Below are 20,056 nucleotides of genomic sequence, written 5' to 3' on the forward strand. Positions count from 1 at the left end.
TCTCTGCCTCAACACAGCAAACACCCTCAGCGATCCCGCCCCTTCCGCGCCCTTCCCCCCCCCCCCNCCCTCTGTCGTGCCTAACTACTCGCCGGCTAAACTAACGTCGTTACGTCGAAACGATATTAGAAGCGAGCGCCGACGAGCCGCGCTCTCGACCCTCTCCCCCCCTCCCTCCCCCCGCGAACTGTGGACGTACAAATATTATACGATTATTCGGAACGCTGCGAAAACGTTGCTGTGTCGACGACGACGACTACGATGTTCGTGGGAATCTCGTTTGCCGACGCGAAGCGCGCCGAAACCTTCGACGAGAACGGCGCGGTTTCGCGCGGTAAGTCAGAGGAGGGGTGATTTACGTCACCCGCGAGATTTGAGACCGAGAAATTCGCGAGTCGCGAACAGGTGGGGGCGCTAATTGCAGCACGACAATGAGGGTGCATCGAAGAATTCGCGCGGACGTGCGAAAATGTTTATATCGGGTGTGCAAATTCCATGTTTACTTACAAGAAGTCGAGTATAAGTTTAATGTTCGAAATAATTTCCATTATTTTCCACGATTCTACTCCGTCTATCCAGGTAACAAACGCCCTCGCGGAAAAGACTTGGCGATTTTGACTCGATCAAATCATCGATGCTTTTTCGGAGCTCGTCGACTGTTTGAAAATGCGTATCCGCCGGATCATGCTGAACTGAAATAGGTGGTGATCCGACGGGGCTGGATCTGGCGAATAAGCCGCATGAGGGAGAATTTCCCAGCCCAATGTACAGATGAGATCCTTCGTCTCTTTTGCGGTATTTGACAGCGCGTTAGCGTGCAGCGAAATCACCTGTCTAGTTCCATTGCCGGTAAAAGATCTTTTTCCAAGTTTCACGAGTCACAGCACCTCCGCCCAAAGCGGAACAAATCATTTCGGTAGACTAAGCTGCACTTTTATTCAACCGGAGTGCGAAAAGGATGCAGTGCCTCGGATGCTTCTTCTCGAATAACATCGTGATAATTGCTGTTTTCCGAGGTTATGTTAGCAAGGGCATCAATAGGTCTTTAAAACTTAAAAATAAAATGACACGTTAGATTTTGGTGTTTTGTTGCTAAGTCGAAATTATTACAATGACAATATGATAATAACTTTACATACATAATGCTGCTACTATTTTTATAGTTAAAACTATAAACATGGCATAGAATTTGGTGGCTAAAAATAACTACAATTTATCTCAGTTTATTATTTGTAATAAAGCGGTTAATTATAATTGGTAAATATAATTTGTAATTATAATTTGTAAATGTAAAAGTTTGATTGAGAATATTCGCGAGAAATAGTCGACACGTTCCGATTACGAATGGCTAACTAATTAAATTACCTGTTTATAGATTTCCATGTAAATATAGGCAAATAATATCTGCTATTGGGCCTCCTTGCCCGTTTGTTTTGTATAATATTGTTTTGCCATCGTTGCTAACTTTTCGTAGCTAATTCAAACTTGGCGGAAAGGTCAACCGTTTGCTGAGAGTTTATTATTACGGATAAAATGCATTCGCAAGCAAAGTAAGCTTATTAACTGAAATCAAAAGCGCACATCAGCACGTGTAGCTAAGAAAGCAGCAGCCATTCCCAAGTATCCTAACGTATCTACGTGCATACAGATCGGCAAGATAACCTTAACATTTAATGGCACAATAGTAGCTAGAATTCTTTAGCCACTCGCGTCGTGTCGACATATTCCTTCCTTCGTGTCTGTTTATTGTTCATAGAAATCGCAACGGTATCTCGACTATTATTCAGAAATCGTAGTACTTACGAAACATAAAATCACGTGTAGAAAAAGAAGTAATGTTGAATGTATCCTTGTCACTTCTTCGAATCATCAGTAGTCCTGACGAACAAATGCATGGATGTGATATATGTGATGTAAAAAATTCTGGTAATGATTTTAGTTTACGACTTCACTGCGAAGATACATTAGGTGGGAAGTTGAAAAATCGATGTGTACAGATTAAATTAAAACATCTTTACGCACGTAGTTATAACATTTTAGGGTTTCCCAAATTAAACTTAAGAAGTTTATCTAAAAAAATTTACGAATTTAGAATATATTGTATATATATATATACAAAAAAAGATTTATATATATATATATATAAATATTTATAAAAAGATTTATATATATAATATAAATCTTTTCTTTTTACTGTCAATTAAGGCAAAGCAGATATTCTTATAACATTCGACAAGGGAAAAGTAACCAAATATTTCAAATAACAGTTAATGTTACCAAAATTATAGTTATTCTCAGTGCTAATTGTACTTTCGTATTGTTTGAACAAAGGTAAGGTTATTGTAATACTATACTAATAATAATTATAATAACTATAGTAATAACTATAGTAATTTACTATTATATTGATTCGCTACTATAACGGATATAGCAACACACTACTGCAGTAACTACAATAATTTACCGATGTTATAATGACTATATTATAATAACTCATTGATACTATAGTGACTATAATCATTTACTGATTCCACAGTAACGTTTAGTATAAAAATGATTTTCCCGGTCACAACGTTTACACTACATTTGATCATAGTTACAAATACGAAACATCTTTTTCTCGGTGTATAAAGTCAAGTACATCCGAAGAGAAGCCACGGGCGAGATTATTCGAAGTGCCGTGACTCACCCCTTACCGCTAATTAGTCCTCCTCGCGGAACATCGGATATTCAGATACGCCTTCGTACATTTCATACGTAGAGGTATTCATATGTAGATGACGCGCGCTAAAACGTCATTTGTTCCCGGCGGCGAATATTTCCCCGCTAAGTTGAAACAGTTGATAAATCGAGTTTCTGTGGCAACGACATTAGCCGGCTTCTCTGCTGGTGGAACATCTACTACTACTGCGGTATTTCGCTCGCTTCTGCTAATCCTTTCTTTCAGACGCGCGCAAATCGCGCGCTTCCGACCTGACCTCTCGAGAGGTCGTTTTTGGCGCGAGGGGAATCCGCTCAGAATCCGCGAGAATTTCAAACAGCCGTGCGATACACGCCGGATATCAGAAACATTGAGGGGAAGGAGAGGGGGGAGGGGAGAGGTAGACGAATTCGGGACTGTCTGCACGGCGAGCACCGAATCTCCTGGACGTTGGAAATCCCGCGCAATCCCCTGTGAACACACATATTCCATCGGCCGTTCGATTGGTTCTCGCTTGGGCTCGCTTACGCGTTAACCATTAGCGACGCATACACACACACACATACACGCACATAGAAATTGATTAATACTATTCCGCTGCTTTGATCATCTTCGGTGAATTATGAAATTTCCGCTCGCGCGCGAAAGCGGCCGTTTTGCCGAATCCGGCTTTCAACACGAGACTCCTCTCCCCCATCGTCGATGTATTCCGATGTGTGTGTGCGTGCGACACGCTCGAGTGAGTCGCTCTCTTATTTCAACTAATGTGCCTTCATCCGTATATATCAATTTCCCCGGTCGTCACTCGCGATCGCCGCGTCGTTTAATTCAGGGACTCCCTCTCGCGGATGACACACTCGCATAATGTACGGAGCGCCGGTTAACCGTCGGCTTTGCCCGGCCATTTCGCCTCTCTCGCGTGCGTTAATTCACGTGAATGCCCGAGAACGGGCTACCTCGTGTATTAATTTGTATACAGGAATAACAACGCGCGATGTACTCGGATACCTCCGAATTCGTGAGGTCGGTCTCGCTCTGGAGCGATCTTTCGAGTGATTTCTCCAAGAAAATTCATCATTTAACCCGGGGAACAGTCACCCGGGTTCATTTCATACCTCAGCGGCCGGAAAATGAAGCTCACGTCGCAGTGGATTTTTTTTACTCACCGGCAACCAATGTGTACCTTTCGTTTGGACACTTAAAGACGTAACCTGTGCAACAAGAATAGGCTGTGATTCGTCTTATTCGTAGTATAAGCTTGTAAAAACACGTCGGAGGCGCTGTGAGCGCGATTTTTTTTCCATTGATCGTGAGTCATTAGGAATACAAATATACGAAAGAAAATGGCACGCAGTCACGGAGGAGAGAGCGCACGACGAGAGGTAATTTATTCAGCGTGATATAAAGGTCACGTGTCTAATTCTTAAAAATGCACACAGTGTGTGCACCGTAATCGCACGTTAAGGCGCGATATTATTAAACTTTATATTAATCCTTACGTAACGATGCATTAAAATGCCGGCGAGCACGAGGACTAAAGGTCAGTCTTGAATAATTCAGGATTATCGGGTCCAGTGAGAGCATCATCGAGCATCCTTTGCGAATTCGCGCGCGCGTGAACGTTCGTTTTTCAACTCGTGACGCGCGCGATTCACACGTTCGCGGGAACGTTCGTCCGAGTCGTCGTCATGCATCATCGACGACGCCATAAGTCGGACATCGCGTACCTGCACAAACACACACACACACACACACATACACACATGTGTGGGCGCGCGTTTGCACGTAGGACCCTTCGAAATTCAATTCTGCGACTTCGCGCACTCCGCTCGGTCCCGCGATACCCAGCCGTCCTCCGGGGAATTAAATTTCCATCCGCTTCGATCGTTGTCAGAGAGGTCAGAGGCCGACTATCTCACGTGCACGAGAGCGAGAGAGAAAGAGAGCGAGCGTAGTAACGCGCGCACCTGGCCGATCGCGGATTATTATTTGGCGGTTGACCGCTCGCGGACGAACTGACCGTCCCATCCGGGCGCAATATTGAGATGTAACCGAATCACCTTTTCCATCCCGCCGTTCGGTCCGAACGCCGCCGCGAGAAGCACGTGAAATTTCGCGCGCGAAAGATCGCGCCCGAATTCCGACGTCGTCGTTCCCTCGAGGAATGCCGAGGCTGCACTGAGAAAAGATTCCTGACGTTTGCAACTATAGTCGTGCAAGCGAGAGGACTTTCATCGGAAGAACCATGTTTCTACTAAGTTTTACTATGGTGTCGGTGATAATAATCTTATTCACATATTGCTGCACAGAAAAATACATACTGCCTTTAACCTGGGGGGAATAATCACCTTATTCTTTTTCATACGTAAACGATCACCTGGGATCATTAAGACCCGAATTAAAAACCGTTATTATTATGAAAATATAGCATATTGTCGATTACTCTATTTATTATTGTTTAAAGACATTGCAAATATAGATTTACTTGTTATTTTTTGAAAAAGGAAAATGAGGGGAAACCGAAAAGATATTTAAGAATTGGTATAAACACATTGAGTGTCTTATTATGACAATATTTCTAATAAATAACGATATAAATTTAAAAAGTCCTGTTTTATTGCCTTTTTTCCGTGGAATAAGGTATTTAAAGGTTCGTGAAAATAATTATTAAAATAGATTGAAAATATATTAAATAACATTCATTTTATAAGGATGTAAAGTGAGGCTAAATCACGGTCATACAAAGTTACTAGTACTGATTCAGGATTGTAAGAAACTATTTTCATATTTCTTCATTGAATTACATAAATGTGTAACATGATAAATATTTTTAAACAAAAAATTCGAAATTTTTAAGAATATAGATATTTTTTATGTTTAACATTAAATAATAAGTATAATTTAAGATATTCATTTCATTTATAATAAATGTTAATGTTAACTATGTAAGTTAATTATAAATAACAAATATAAATATTAGATGTTTAATAATAGAACCATTGCCTATTTCTCTGGGCATTTTTATCGGTCAGTGTCGGATGTAATATAAATATTGCTCAATGTTTACCGAGTATAGGTAACTTCATTCGAACTTATTATCTTATTATCTTATTAACTTATTATCATCTAAAGTTTTCACTCAAACAAATAATATTTCGCAAAAGTATATGTTGTTTCTGTGAAGCAGATTTCAGTCAAACAAATGGAAATACTGAAACTAAAGAAGGATCTTTTTCTCGGTGCGCCAAATAAATATTTTTTTTACTTTTTAGATACTTTCTCTCTTAGTATACTACCGGTTTTTAGTTTAAAACCAGAGGGAAATACAGTTGGAAATGTAGTGTGAGGCCGAAAATTGCTATAATTTTAGTGGAATTTCTCTCGAACAAAGTGTGCATACATATTGCGTATATTGCGCCGATAACGATCGCGCGACACGGTGCTGCTCTCGAAATTAGGAGCGTCCTTTTACCCGCGACTATTTTCTAACGACTATTAATTGTCGGGTAATACGAGTGGGAGCCGCGTTATCGCCATCTTTCCCTATATAACCGCGCGCGATAACCGATATAACATGCGCGCGCGCGCATTCAACTCGCTTGCCCGCTCGCGTACGCTCGAGCAGCACGCACACGACGGGACGTGCGGACAAGTGGACGGATGGACGTGCATGGACCGGGCACGGACGGAGCCATAAAGCGGCGAATTGGCGGACGTCCAAAAGTTGCATAAACTATGCAACAGTGAGCGCGAATAATATCTCGGAATCGCGGTGGAAAAAAGAAAGGGAAAGGAAAAAAAAACAGGAACGACGACTACACGTCAGAACGAACGTCGCGACGAACGTATATATGGCGGGGCGATAAATTTTTACGACCCGCACGCGCGCGCACACTCGCGGGCGCGCGTATCGCGAACGATTTCATCGCTCATTCGCGACCGAAAACAAATCGCTCGTATCTACCGTCGCGCGGTTTATGCGGGCAACTCTCTCTTTTTTCTCTCCCTCCCTCTCTCTCTTTCTCTCTTCACTCACCTCTTCGTTCTTTTTTTGCCGTTTCAATTGTTATCCGCCACACGGTATAATTCCTTCCCACGCGCGCTCGTTTTAGAGAGAGAGTGAGAGGGTAGGGGGAGAGGGAGAGATTCGATACAGCACGTTTCTTCTTCCCTATTTCCGGTTCTTTTTTCCTCTGCGCATCCATCCGGGTTTACCAGATTGGGGGTTTTCTTTCCTCAAAGTGGGGAAATTTTACGTTAATGGAGGAAATTTGTGAAACGAAAAATTTTGAGGAAAATTTTAGACATGAGGACTTTTTTAAGCGAGGGTGGGTCATGATAAGGGCTGTTCTAATTTCGCTGCCAGTGCTGAAAATCTACAGTGTGCATTGGACTTGAATTGATCCCGGTGAGTAAGTTCTCTGTTTTTTACGTATTGCATTTTTGTGGATCGCCGGTCGATATAACACGATATTGTCGAATGTGATTTCTTTCATTTCTCCCTGCCCCATTCCTCAACTTTCTTCCAAATCTAGGAAATCTCGGGAAAATTCATGAAAGATTTGGGGAAAAATCCGGTTTGAACCATCCGGCAGGCAACCCCGGCGCGATCGGAGGCGACGGCTCTTTACGACGTCGCGAGCCGCTCGAGCGATTGTTCCGCAAGCCGACGTCCGGGTCCGCATACGTGAGAGCGGCCATTTATTCGCGCGCGCACTTTCATAACGCGGCATTTCCTTCGGCGCGCGTATCAATTATTCTATCGCGCATTATTAATGCCGCGTTATTGCTCGCCCGCGGCCCAATTATTCTCCGCGATCGGCCGGCGGAATTTACGATTCTCTCTCGCATTCCTCCGCCGAGCGGGGGAATAAATCGGGCCCGCTTTCAGCTTTCTCATTTCTCTAATCGCACGCGCGAGGCGCATGTTAATGACACTCGCGCATGTACGCGCTGAGTTCCGACCGGTTGTGTCGCCGAATGATAAGATCCCGGCTCTTTCGAGTCCGCCGTGCGTGTCGGCGCGGATCGATGAGATCGACGGGATTTATCGGAGATTTTCCGGAGACCTCCGCGCGAGGTTCTCTCGTTTTCGCGTCGCCGTCTCGCACTGAGGAGGAAGTTGCTGGTATTTGTAACGATTGTCACATGAGTGAGAGAACTGTGGTCGGAAGTACGTGTTTTTCTAATAAGCGTTATCACTGTGTCATTGATAACCTTGTGTGCGTATCGCTACTATTTCTTCGGCTTAAAGCCAGGAACTAACGTAAGATAGCAAAAGCGGTTCACACAATTTCAATTCTAATAATATAATTTACTCCCACTTTGTGGTCATAATGATGAATTAAATTTCCTTTCCGCTTCAGCATCAAAATAGATTGTTCAAGGTAGAATTACAATTAAATCCGCGCAATTAAAGTTTGTGTGTGTGTGTGTGTGTGTGTGTGTGTGTGTGAAGTTAACAAGTGTTGGGTCGTAAGAAAAAAAACCTTATAAATTTATTAGACTAAGTAAGTACAATGATCCTCAAGTAGTATCCAAATTTTCGACTCGGGCCGTAACACGCGAATATTCATATTAATGAACACGTTTTTCGCCGCACCACGCGAGCGTAATTACGTAGAGCGATGCGCGCGGAGAACCGTAAATAACGTCTCGTTACATATTTAGCGGCGGCCGCGGAATAAGGCTAATCAGCTTTCCCCGCAAGAAAGTCGTCGCATAACAATCCACGGTGGAGCGGACCTTTTTTCCTCCCTTTCAGCGGGAAAAGGCATCCGACCGAGTGCAGGTTGCGTAATCACGCCATCGTGATTCTCCAGAAAGATATATCCCATTCGGAAGCACCGATCGTCCAGGAGCTCTTTCTCTCTCTCTTTCTCTCTCTCTCTCTTTGAGAATATTATGATGCAATTTCGTAGGACTACAAGCATACAGAAAAGCCTGTTTTATAAAGGTGTAAAAATGAACAATGCTCTTCCGATAGAAATAAAACAGTGCGAAAGGATAGAACGGTTTAATCGAAAATTAAAAGATTATATTGTAACTAGGTTATAAGGCAATTAATGTAAAACAAAATAGCTGATAAAGCTAAATAAATATCATTCATTCATTCATTCTCTCTCTCTCTCTCTCGCATGATTTCGTAATATTATATTTAACGGCGACGTACGAGTCGTCGTCGTCTATATAAATTTCCACTGATTACCGCGCGCTCTAATAATTCCGCTCGCTAAGCGGAATCCGTAGTCCCGCGAATTTCGCGAATTTCCAGTTGCAGACAGTGCGGGACGGAATGTCCCGGGCGCCGAAAATGAAGTCGAGTTAAATTCCCCGTCGCTGGCGTCTGCACCGACATTTTCCCGGCGTCCTATCGCGCCGAGGGCTGAATTTTTGAGGATACCGAATTTCTATCCCGGCGCGCGCGCGATTCCCCGCTCTCTCGCGGTAAATCTACTAGGCGCGCGCGCGTGCGAGATAGAGAATCGTCCGTCGAGCTAAAAGTGTCCACTTTTTAAGAGCCGGCGCGCGTGACGAGAAAGACGTGATTTTCGCAGGACTTATCGCGCGTTTCCGCGCTAATTTTATGTTTTGCTGCAGTGAAAATGGAGTACGGCGCGACGACGGTACGAATACCGGCGAGTGTAATTTCACCTCATGTGAAGTAATTAACTGCCCCTTTTTTTTATGATAATGCGCCCGGTTCTCCTGATAATTGCGCGGTTACGTGTCAATTATTTGCTCGGTCCAACGACCGCCCGCTAGTAATTTCGTTGGTCTTAATGTTCCTCTTCCAGTTAATTTTCCAGCCGGTCTTTCAGTCGGTCTTAATTTCTCAACGAAAGAAAGAGGATCAATACATGGCCGTTTTTGTGCCCCCTTTCGATTTCCATTAAACCATTTTCTTTTTTGTATTGTACGGTCATTAGGAATGTCAAAAATAATTATTACATGAGAAAAATTCAATCAGACATTGTACGACGAGTAAGATAGAATTCCTTCTAATCGAATGATCGCTTCGAAGAATTGCCGCGAGAACGTTAATGTTGTTACATAAATCGAATTTTTCTCGACGTCAACACCGAATATTTCCGTCCGGCGAATAAGCGGCAATTACCCGTTGCGATGTTGTCGGTACGTCGTTTATTCGCGGTTGTGTTTGCTCTATCGGTTTCAATACTCGGGACAATACGGCGAGCCCCGTTCGAAACTTCTAATTACTCGTCGGAACGCCGCGTGCCGGTAATACCTTGAATGAGTTGTTCTGAACGCGCGTAATGCTAATCGACGCAGAGCTCACGCAACCGCAATACGCAATAACCGCGAAACGCAACGACGGAATGGCGGAATATCGCGACCGTAATATACCGTAAGTGCAACGTGCATTAATATCCTCTGCGTAAGCCATTACTCTATCGTGTCACGTCACCGTCTTTATTCTCTCTTCACACACACACATCCGTCGTGGGTGATAATACACTCTGGCGATAAATATATCCCGCGAACGATCGGTCGATATTCGCGAAACCAGACGTGCATCGTGAAATATCATCGCTCCTCGTGCGAGTTTCGCGGAAAACGGGGAAAACTTAAGGCGCTCGGGGAGAACGCGCACTCAGAGAAAGGTCTCGCCAGATTTGCTTTGTTTCCATTTGTTTGACTAGAATTTGTCTCATGGAAACAGCATACACTCTGCGGAATATTGTTTGTCTCAGTGAAAATTTTATCGTCCCGTTCAAGGAGACTCTGTTATTTAACAGAGAGAACGCTGCTGTTTGAAGCGATATCTTTCGACCGAATAAAATATCATTCGGTTGCGATAAATATGTAAAGCGAGACGAATAAGTTCGTTGTGAGATAATTATTTTGCGTTTCGAACAAATTTCTTTTATCTCAGGTAAAGACACGTATTCGTTGAAGGGTCTGACGATCGTGCTTATCGATCGAAGCGTTAATTCCTTCGGAGCGTGTCGATGATGAAATTTGTATCTGGATGCGAGAAAATTGATTAAATTCGAGTAAATCCTTTTCTTAGTGAGTCTAGAATCAGGACAAACATACTCCGTAAGCGGGAACTCGCGCTTCTTTTTCAGCGAATAAACTCGTTACATTTTTTTTCTACGGAATTTCAATCGGGAATCTTTCCATTCATCTACCAATTACTGAATTCAACAGAATACAAATAAGACAAATGATTAGAGTAAAAAAGAAAATATTTAAAACACTTCGAAAATATTCACACTTTTTAACTATTTCACGGCAAATCGTCCTTCCTCCCCTCCTCCTCCCCCGCTCCCATCTAACTTTTCCCGTGGCGAAACGAACGCGCGTGGACGCATCGGCCGGCTCGATCGGCTCGATAACGACGAATGTGACGCGATAACGCGAGATCGCGGCGGCAGCAACGGGTGGAGGGAGGGAGGGGACGAGGAAAATACCGCGAAAAGCGGGCAAAGGCCGCTACAGCCGCGCTCGAGAGAGGCTCCCGCATATATTTGCGCCGATAACAGCGATAATAGCGACGATACTCCCTGTGCGTTAATGGAGCCGCGTAACAATGATAACAAAACAACGCCGCAGCTACTACTAGAAAATAACGCAACCACCGTTAGGGGGGCAGGTGGGGGGTAGCTGAGGGGTCGCTGGCGAGACTGATATTTGCGCGCGCGGCCCCCGGGCGACTATGACCGCAGCGCGGAGGCCGACAGCGGCGCGCACAGGTGCGGACGCGCCGCGGTATTTATGCGCGACTCCGTGGTGCGACGGCGGCGGCGGTATCCGGCCGGTGATCAAATTGATGTTTATTCAAGTGGGCGCCATGTAAGCGACAGCTACGGGGTTGCGTATGTGTAATATTCGCGGCGTTGAGGGGAGACAGAGGGAGAGAGAGAGAGAGAGATACAGGGTGACCATTGGGATCGTGTTTAAAGTAAACGATTATATATTAGGTGTACGAATGAATTCGGTGCCTATGCATTTGATGTCCTGCAACTCGGGTCCAAATTTAGATTTTTTTCATTACAATTTTTCATTTATATATAAAATTATATATAAAGTTTCGAGTTATCAATGATTGAAAATGGCCATTTATAGAAGTTTTTTTAATTAATAATAATATATATATATATATTATATTGTTATTAATATATATTTGTTATATATAATATATTTTGTTATAATATATATATTATATTATTATTAATTAAAGAGACTTCTTTAAATGGCCGTTTTCAATCATTGATAACTCGAAATTATGCGTGTTATTTGCAAAAACGGTATGAGACTTTTCTGCTCATTTCACCCGTTTCACTTGCTCACCACGGGAACCAAGATTAGTTTGGGACATTCTGTATAGTCATATATGGGCAAATTGCACACGTGATCTTCTTTTCCCGGATATTGCGGGTAAGTTTTCCTTTAATTGGTGGCACATGCTTGGTCAGAGAAAGATAAGTGGAGAAAGTGGGGAGAGAGATAGAGATAGATAGAGAGACAGTGAGGGAGAGAGAGAGAGAGAGATTCTCGTCTGTCAGATGCGCACACCGTCTGTCCCTCGCCAGACGCGCGACATGCTGAATTATGACGCACGATACATGGACAGATAGATAGATATAGGTAGATAGATGGATAGATAGATATAGATAGATGCGTTGGTAGCGTCACAGGCGCAACGTATCCACGTTAGCCGCGTCGTCGCCCTCCGGGGGGAGGGTCGCGCCCTTATACGCCCAGACGTCAATTTCGCGCGCAGCGACATGAAACGGGCCTTCGGGGAAATAGGCATATTGTCCGCAAACTTTACATCCCCCGGGGAGTCACGCTCGCCGGCCGGCGGCGGCGTGGCCGAGTAACGTCGAGCGGGCGGGTGAACGCCGGATGACCGGCGACGTCATTAACCTTTGCCGCTGCTGTTGCCGTCGTTGTCGCCGTCGTTGTCGTCGCGATACACGTATCGATTGCGCGAATTTGTCGGCTGCCACGCGACACAAAGTGAACGGTGACGTCGTTAACCTTCGCCCTGCGGCACGCACGTGCGCGTCTTGATTACTTAGTCCGTTCAGTTATGTTCGTTATTCCCAGCGACGCGACAAAGGACGTCGTCGTCCCGAGATGACGGCGGTCGACGATATGTCGTGCGACGTCAGAGTTGCTCCGTGGAGAGTGCAAGATTACGACGTCCACATGGGTAATTTATATTATATATCGCCCATGTGACGTTTACGCGGATTTTGTTTTACGCAGACAATGTAAACTATGTGAAATATTTGTAAATTATATAGCAGTGCGAAGAAAGGAAAGATAAATTGTCAATGCAAATTAGTTTGACCCGAGAATAGTCACCCTTTTTTTTTTTTGCGTAAACGATCACCTGGGGTCATTTAGACCGCACATTTAAAAACCACTGTTATTGACAAAATACAGCGTATTATCGATTGATCTCTGATTTATCATTATTTAGGGGCATTATAAATATGGATTTACTCGCTATTTTCTTGAAAAAATGAGGGGAGACCAAGAAAAATTTAAGAATCGGAATAAGCACATCAAATGGCTTATTATGACGGTTTTTCTATTAAATGAAGATATCAATATAAAAAACGTTCTTTTACGGCCATTTTTAGACGAATCACAGCCTGTTCTTGTTGCACTGGTTAGGTCTCTAAATGTCCAAATGTAAGGTACACATTGCTTCCCGATCGGTAAAAATATGTCACCGTGAGTTTCATTTTTCCGAACGTTGGGGTATGAAATGACCCCGGGTGACTGTTCCTGAGCGGAACAATCAATGTGACTGACGTTAATTCTAAAACACACCCCCGTTGAGAACGAAGGGAGAGGGAAGAATCGTATGGAACCCGCGAACGAGGGTTAATCACGGGATTCGTGTGCGCGCGAATCCGCGTGTTTGTCGCTTTCGTTCGTGAAAAAAAGGGAAAAAAAGAGTGCGGCTGCACGAACCGGCGAGCGAAGCAACGAACGAGCGAGCGATGTGGTCGCGTCGATGTGGGGCGAACGAATGCTGCGGTGCCCTCCAACGCAAAACGTGCCGATCCGCTGAAAGCGCAAATAAACATTACAACCCGGCGATAAATCTGACTGTTTGTAAATGTAACGCGACACTTGGGCGCGCGCCGGTCGCGTGGCTGGCGCGCGCGCGCTCGCCTCGGCCCCTTTGGCGTCTTTCCAATCTCGATAATCTGATCGCGCGATCATTATTACGAGGCCGTTATTGGCCTCGTTATTTAGCGCCCACTAAATCCGCAGGAAGCCGCAGTCCGTTTCCTCCGCCATTCCACCGCTGAAAGCCGGAGAGCCGAGAAGGCTCCCCAATTGCTCTGCGGGATTGTTTCCCGCGTGGAAGGGAGGATTCTTTCTTTTCTTTCTTTTTTTAGCAGGCCCGGGGAATACGGTAAGTAAAGCCGAAGGAATAACTTGGACGATTTGCGATAAATCGCGCTCGTTTGCGTGATCACTCGATTGATAAATCTCGATGTCGCCTGATTAATGGACCCCCGAATGCTTCGATTGGTTTGGTGATGAGTGTATTGATCTCCTTTAAGTTACGTGATTTATTGCACTGGGGAAAAAAATTTTGCTATTTGCAACTTTATATTAATTATTATTAACTATTGTTAACTAACTTTTGTTAACTGTACATCGTATTCTTGATATTTGCGACTATAGTCGCACAAGTGAAAGGATTATAGTGAGTAGAACTATTTTTATACTAAGCTTTGCTGTAGTGTCAGCAATAATAACTTGACACGTATATTGCTGCTATCACACGGAGAAAATAAAGTTTGCTAGAACGGCAAATGCTTGTCAATATAGTGACGGTAAAAGAAAATGTGTTCAGACAGCAAAAAGTTTGTTCGGACAGCGGAAAGATTTGTTTGAAGAGTATTCATTGCTATTTGCTGGATATGTGGATAATTAATACTGTTAAGAAATCTTTCTGCTGTCCAAACAAATTTTTTGCTCTCTAGACAAATTTTCTTTTGCCGTCACTGTATTGAAAAACATTTGTTGTTCCAGGAAAATTTGTCTTCTCCGCGCATATATTTCTTTAGTTGGAACTGGAAGAAAAAATAGCTGAGGCAGAAAACGACAGTAATTTTAGTAGGATTTCTCTTAGTGTAATATACAAAGGCCGGTTTGCGGAACCGGTTTTTAAATAATGGAAACGGAACATGTTATAAATTCGTTTTTGGCATAAAATTTGGTGTCTGGTTAAAATAGTTCGTGCACGATGTGACGTTTATGGTTACCGGAAAAATCGTCGATTTTATATCTTGCCGGTCTGGGCGATCGATACGTGAATCCAAGGAAGTTAACACAGTGGCTGCTAAACATACGACATCTGGCAGTTTTGATTTACGAAAAGAATTTTCCGTTTTATACATCAGGTATAAATTAACACGCGTGGACTTGTTTTTATGTGAATATGTTGGGTGTCTGATAAATGTAATTAATTAGCGCATTTAGTAACCCTTTCGGCAATGCTGACACATATGTATATGTTAGATACATTCAATTTTTTTGACTCAAACATTTCTTTTATCGACAGAGACATAACGAGCATCGTTGTAAATTGATATTCTGCGCGAAATATCACGAAAAAAAGGAAAAGAAGAAAAACTCGTCATATACTGTGACAGATGTTATATTCGTTACTTTTCAATTAAATCAGTTTCAAACAATGCACGAAAGAAGAACGATGAGACTTAAATGCAAACTACATATTCATAATATACTGGCATGTATATACGAAAATCAGTGCATTAATATATGCGACCCAAATTTTTTCTGATTTACAACAGAAATCCCTGAAAAAATGTTGAAATAACACGCCGATTTTGGAACGATGTCACTGGAACAAATTTCAGTTTATCAGTGTTGCTCTCCGTGGCGATCAGCGTGTCGAATTTTCAGATCCGCTGCGGGGAATCTTAAAATTGCGCGGGGGAGTCTCGCGCGAAATCGCGGCAATCGGGGCAGTCATCGGGCGGGCTAATCGGCGGAGAAAAATTACGAATTTCGCGTATCCGGCGCGATATTTCCACGCGAACGCAAATGTTTCCCGTGCTGAGTATTTCTCGGATTTTGCTCAGTTGTTTCTCCGCGCCGGGATCAAATCAAATCGGCGAGAGAGAACATCTCGGAGGGAGAATAGACTAAACATTAACGTTTACGCGCGCGTCGCCCAGCGTTTCCAAGTTGAGCGGGGCTTAATCATCGAGATGGGTCGCAAGAACGAGTCAATAACGTGTTCGTGTTACGAGGCAAATTGAAGACTCCAGAAACACACACACACACACACACACACGTACACGTAACATTCGCAACATCTCAGTTTGCTTCATTTTTCGAGCATTGTTTGTTAAGAGAAACGAGTCGAATAACGTGGAATGTTCTTCGGGGCTCTCTCTTTCTCTCTCTCTCTCTCTCTCTAACGAGCGACAAGCAGCACCTCTCGAGCAAGCTACTTGTCGACGAAAGATGAAAATCTTTTTCAGGTGAGAACTGAAACGTCGACGCGCGAAAGACCGGATAAGCGACGCACGCGCGTTACGTTATATTACCGTCTCTATAAAAAGTGAGGGCGCAATGAATACGGCAGGGCCGGCAGGGCTGGAGAGGATTTTTACTCACTGATCGGCGTGCGAAGGAGGTCGGCGAAGCTCGGCTCCGAGAACGGCCGCGCGATGAAGCCGAAAGCGCATGTTCGGAGATTTATGCTAAGAAAAATTCACGTTACGATAACTGAATCTCAGACGAATTTCAGTCGTTTAAATTCAGATTGTTGAAATTTCAACGGATCTAAATTCGAATTGAAACTCGCACGAACCGCGATCGAGTCGAATCGAAGAAGAAAAATTCAGTCATGTCGACGAGCCTGATGTACGCGGGAAAAAATTAATCTTAAGTCAAGAATAGATATTTTCATATATAAACAAGAATATTATAATCTTCTTAGGAGATTTTCAGTCTTGAATTGAATTCAAGTAATATTTGCGCTAATATAAATTCAACCGAATCAAGACTAAAAGTCTTCTAAGATGATTACGAGATTCTTGCTTATTTTGAGGATATCTATTCTTGATTTAAGATTAATTTTTTTTTTCCGTGTAGGAACTGCAACTGCAGAATTGTGGTTAATACCAAGAGAGTGAAATGAAACCGAAATGTAATTGTATGCGTGATACACAGGTTCTTTCATCTACTAAACTGGTTGTTCTAACTGCATAATACAAATAATTCTACCCCTGGTCGGGAGGTTATAGCACATTCCATACCTCGCGTAACCACGCTGAACTTCTCGTATTCAGTCGCCGTTTGATATTTCAGCTCTGAAGCACGCGAAATATAATCTTAAAAATACAATATATAAAGTCTCCCGAGATATCTAATCAAATGAAAAGCGAAAAACAAATAAAAGCCTAATAACAATACATTAATTAAATAAGACGCTAATGCCGGAGTGATACGTGGATGATTTTACAAATCATTTTACAAATTTGAAAAAATAATATCTCACATTTATGAATTTTCTTCTTAAATCTAACGAACATTTATTTAAATTGGAAAGAAATATATTTAACAAAATATATTTCTTTCCAAATTTAACAAAATATATTTCTTTCATTTGAAGAATTATATTTCTCAATATAAATAAATATTTTTAAGTTGAATGTCTGCTGGAGGCGTCGATTTTGAAAATTTGATCGATCGCCGCGAGATCGAGGCGTTCTCGATCGCGTAACGCACTTTCTACACCCCGCCTTCCTCGATCTCTCGAATAAAGAGCAAACGATCGGGATTGCAAGCGCTTATAATAAACACCGGGGGTGACGGGGGAGGGAGGGTGGTAATTACTTACGGTCTAACTATAATCACGCGCGAAACACGAGCGGAAAATACGCGTTGTCGGCACGCACGCGCACGCGCATGACGTTAAAGTGATTTTTCGACGTTTATGCGAGTCGGTCGCGGAAATTAACGGGACTTATTATGTTACAAAGTGCCGCATTGTAAAGCGCGCACGGTCTCGCATTGTGTTGTGGCAAACAGCCGCATCAGCGCGTTAAGTTGCAGCCGTTGTTGTGCAACGCGACGCGGTCTGTAATGCACACTGAGAGGAAAAAGTACTTAAAAACTTATTTGCGAGATATAAGGTTTACTGCACACAAATGAGGTTCACTTCCGCGAAATAAACTTTATACTTCATGAATAAATTTTTCAATGTTATCTTCTCAGCACACGATTCGCACTGATAGAAAATGATTCGACTAGTTTTGCCGCCCATATTTAATAGTAGTTTAATAGTAGTAACATACATGTAAAGTTACAACAACGACATACGAGGAAAAGTTTTGCTGGAACAACAAAAGTTTGTCAATACAGCAAAGAAAAAAATCTGTTTAGACAGCAAAGAGTGTGTTTGGACGGCAGAAAGATTCGTTAAGAGTATTGATTGTTAATATATCCGGCAAATAGAAATTAATGCTCCCAACAAATCTTTCTGCTGTACCAAACAAATTCTTTGCTGTCTGAACAAATTTTTTTCTATCGTCACTATATTGACAAACATTTGCTGTTCCAGCAAGATTTGTTTTCTCCGTGCACTACAGTAACATTATAGTTTATTAGAAAAATGTTTTTATGGCTAAAGAATTTTGGTATCAAAAGTAACTAATAATTTTCACGTAATTTTCTATCAGTACAGGTATCGCGGAAACGCGAAAGCGAAAAGGAGAGAAAGAGAGAAAGGGAATGAGTGAGCGCGTTGCATTTAATATTTCAACTGCTTCGGCGAACGTGCGAGAATAGATTCGACCGTGTCTGCAGCGCGTTTCGGTTCATTGAAGGAAATTAATTCGACGTGGCCAAACTGAAAACGAACCGACATTGGATTTTTCCTATAAATATCATACATCTATACCAAGAAAAATTTCACTGAAGTTATATCATAATCATAAGTCATTTTTCAGCTTTGCCTATACCTTTTTGAGATTTTAATCCAAAAAATAATAGTAACGATATGTAAGGTATTATTATTACCAACACAATAATAACACTTATTAGAAGAATAGTTCTGCCTCGAATCGAAATTTTGCTGCTATTTTGATACTCTTAAATACAATTTACGTCTACTCATGAGAAAAATATTTAAAAAATTTATTTGTGAAATATAAAGTTTATTTCACAGAAGTGAACCTCATTTCTGTGAAATGCATGGATGGCCTATTGATTAGCAAAAAAAAAGAAACCTACTTTGCTGATTGTATGCCAGTCAACTTCTCTCTTGAATTTTTAATACCTGAGATTCTACTGCATGAGATAACCTTTGACATTACACGGGGAGAAAAATATTTCGCACTTGTAACTATAATCATCACAGTTAAAAAGAGTTATAATCTGGGGAAGCGTTTTCTTAAGCAATGTTACTATAGTTTCAGTGATGATAATCTTACACGCATATCGCTACTGTTATTTTTGTGGTTAAAACCCTAAGAAGGATACAGTTGAGGCCGAAAATAACCGTAATACTTCTCAGTATAAAAACAGCGAAAAAACGGAGATTTAAAACATTATCTCAGTCAAAGTAGAACTAAATTATATTATTAGAATTGAATGTGTTTTGCTATGCTGGTTCCTTCTACGTTGTGGAATTAAAAGTTTAACGTAGGGTCAACATTTTAATTCGGATCCTGACTATAAGCTTTTCATTTATACGATTATAGATACAAATAGTAAATATTTTTCTCTCAATTTACGAGCTTCGCTAGAAAACTGACTCGACGACACGAACGAGCGGAGTATTCCGTAATTTGCAATCGATTCTGAGTGAGATTTTTCCTATAAATGTTTTCCTATAAATTTTTCCTATAAATGTTTTCTATAAATGACGCTCCGGAGTCGCGAGAATAAACGCCAGCCTAACTGACATGCTACCGACGTGTCCTTATTTTAAACGCGTCGTCCGTTTGAAACAATTATTGATAGTACCAGTTGATTGATATATCGATTGAAATACTGTGAAAGAACGATGTTTATGACAGACCGAAAATCTAATGTCGCTTTTCGTTGAGTATACTTTGATCTTTATATTTCCGGTGCATCCACGCGACTTCGATTATGAGAGAACTTGTTGCATAAAAAATAATGATCGAATTAATCTTCAATTTTAGTTCCTCCCTCAATTTATATTTATTTCTTAATTTTTGTTCATAGCATAAATTACAAATGTATATATATATATATAAAGTAGAATGGGTGAAACTGAGCAGAAAAGTCTCATACTATTTTGCAAATAACACGTAAAATTTCGAATTATCAATTATTGAAAATGGC

Source organism: Dinoponera quadriceps, unplaced genomic scaffold (genome assembly GCF_001313825.1).
Source record: "Dinoponera quadriceps isolate SergipeBrazil2010 unplaced genomic scaffold, ASM131382v1 scaffold1270, whole genome shotgun sequence".
NCBI lineage: Eukaryota > Metazoa > Arthropoda > Insecta > Hymenoptera > Formicidae > Dinoponera > Dinoponera quadriceps.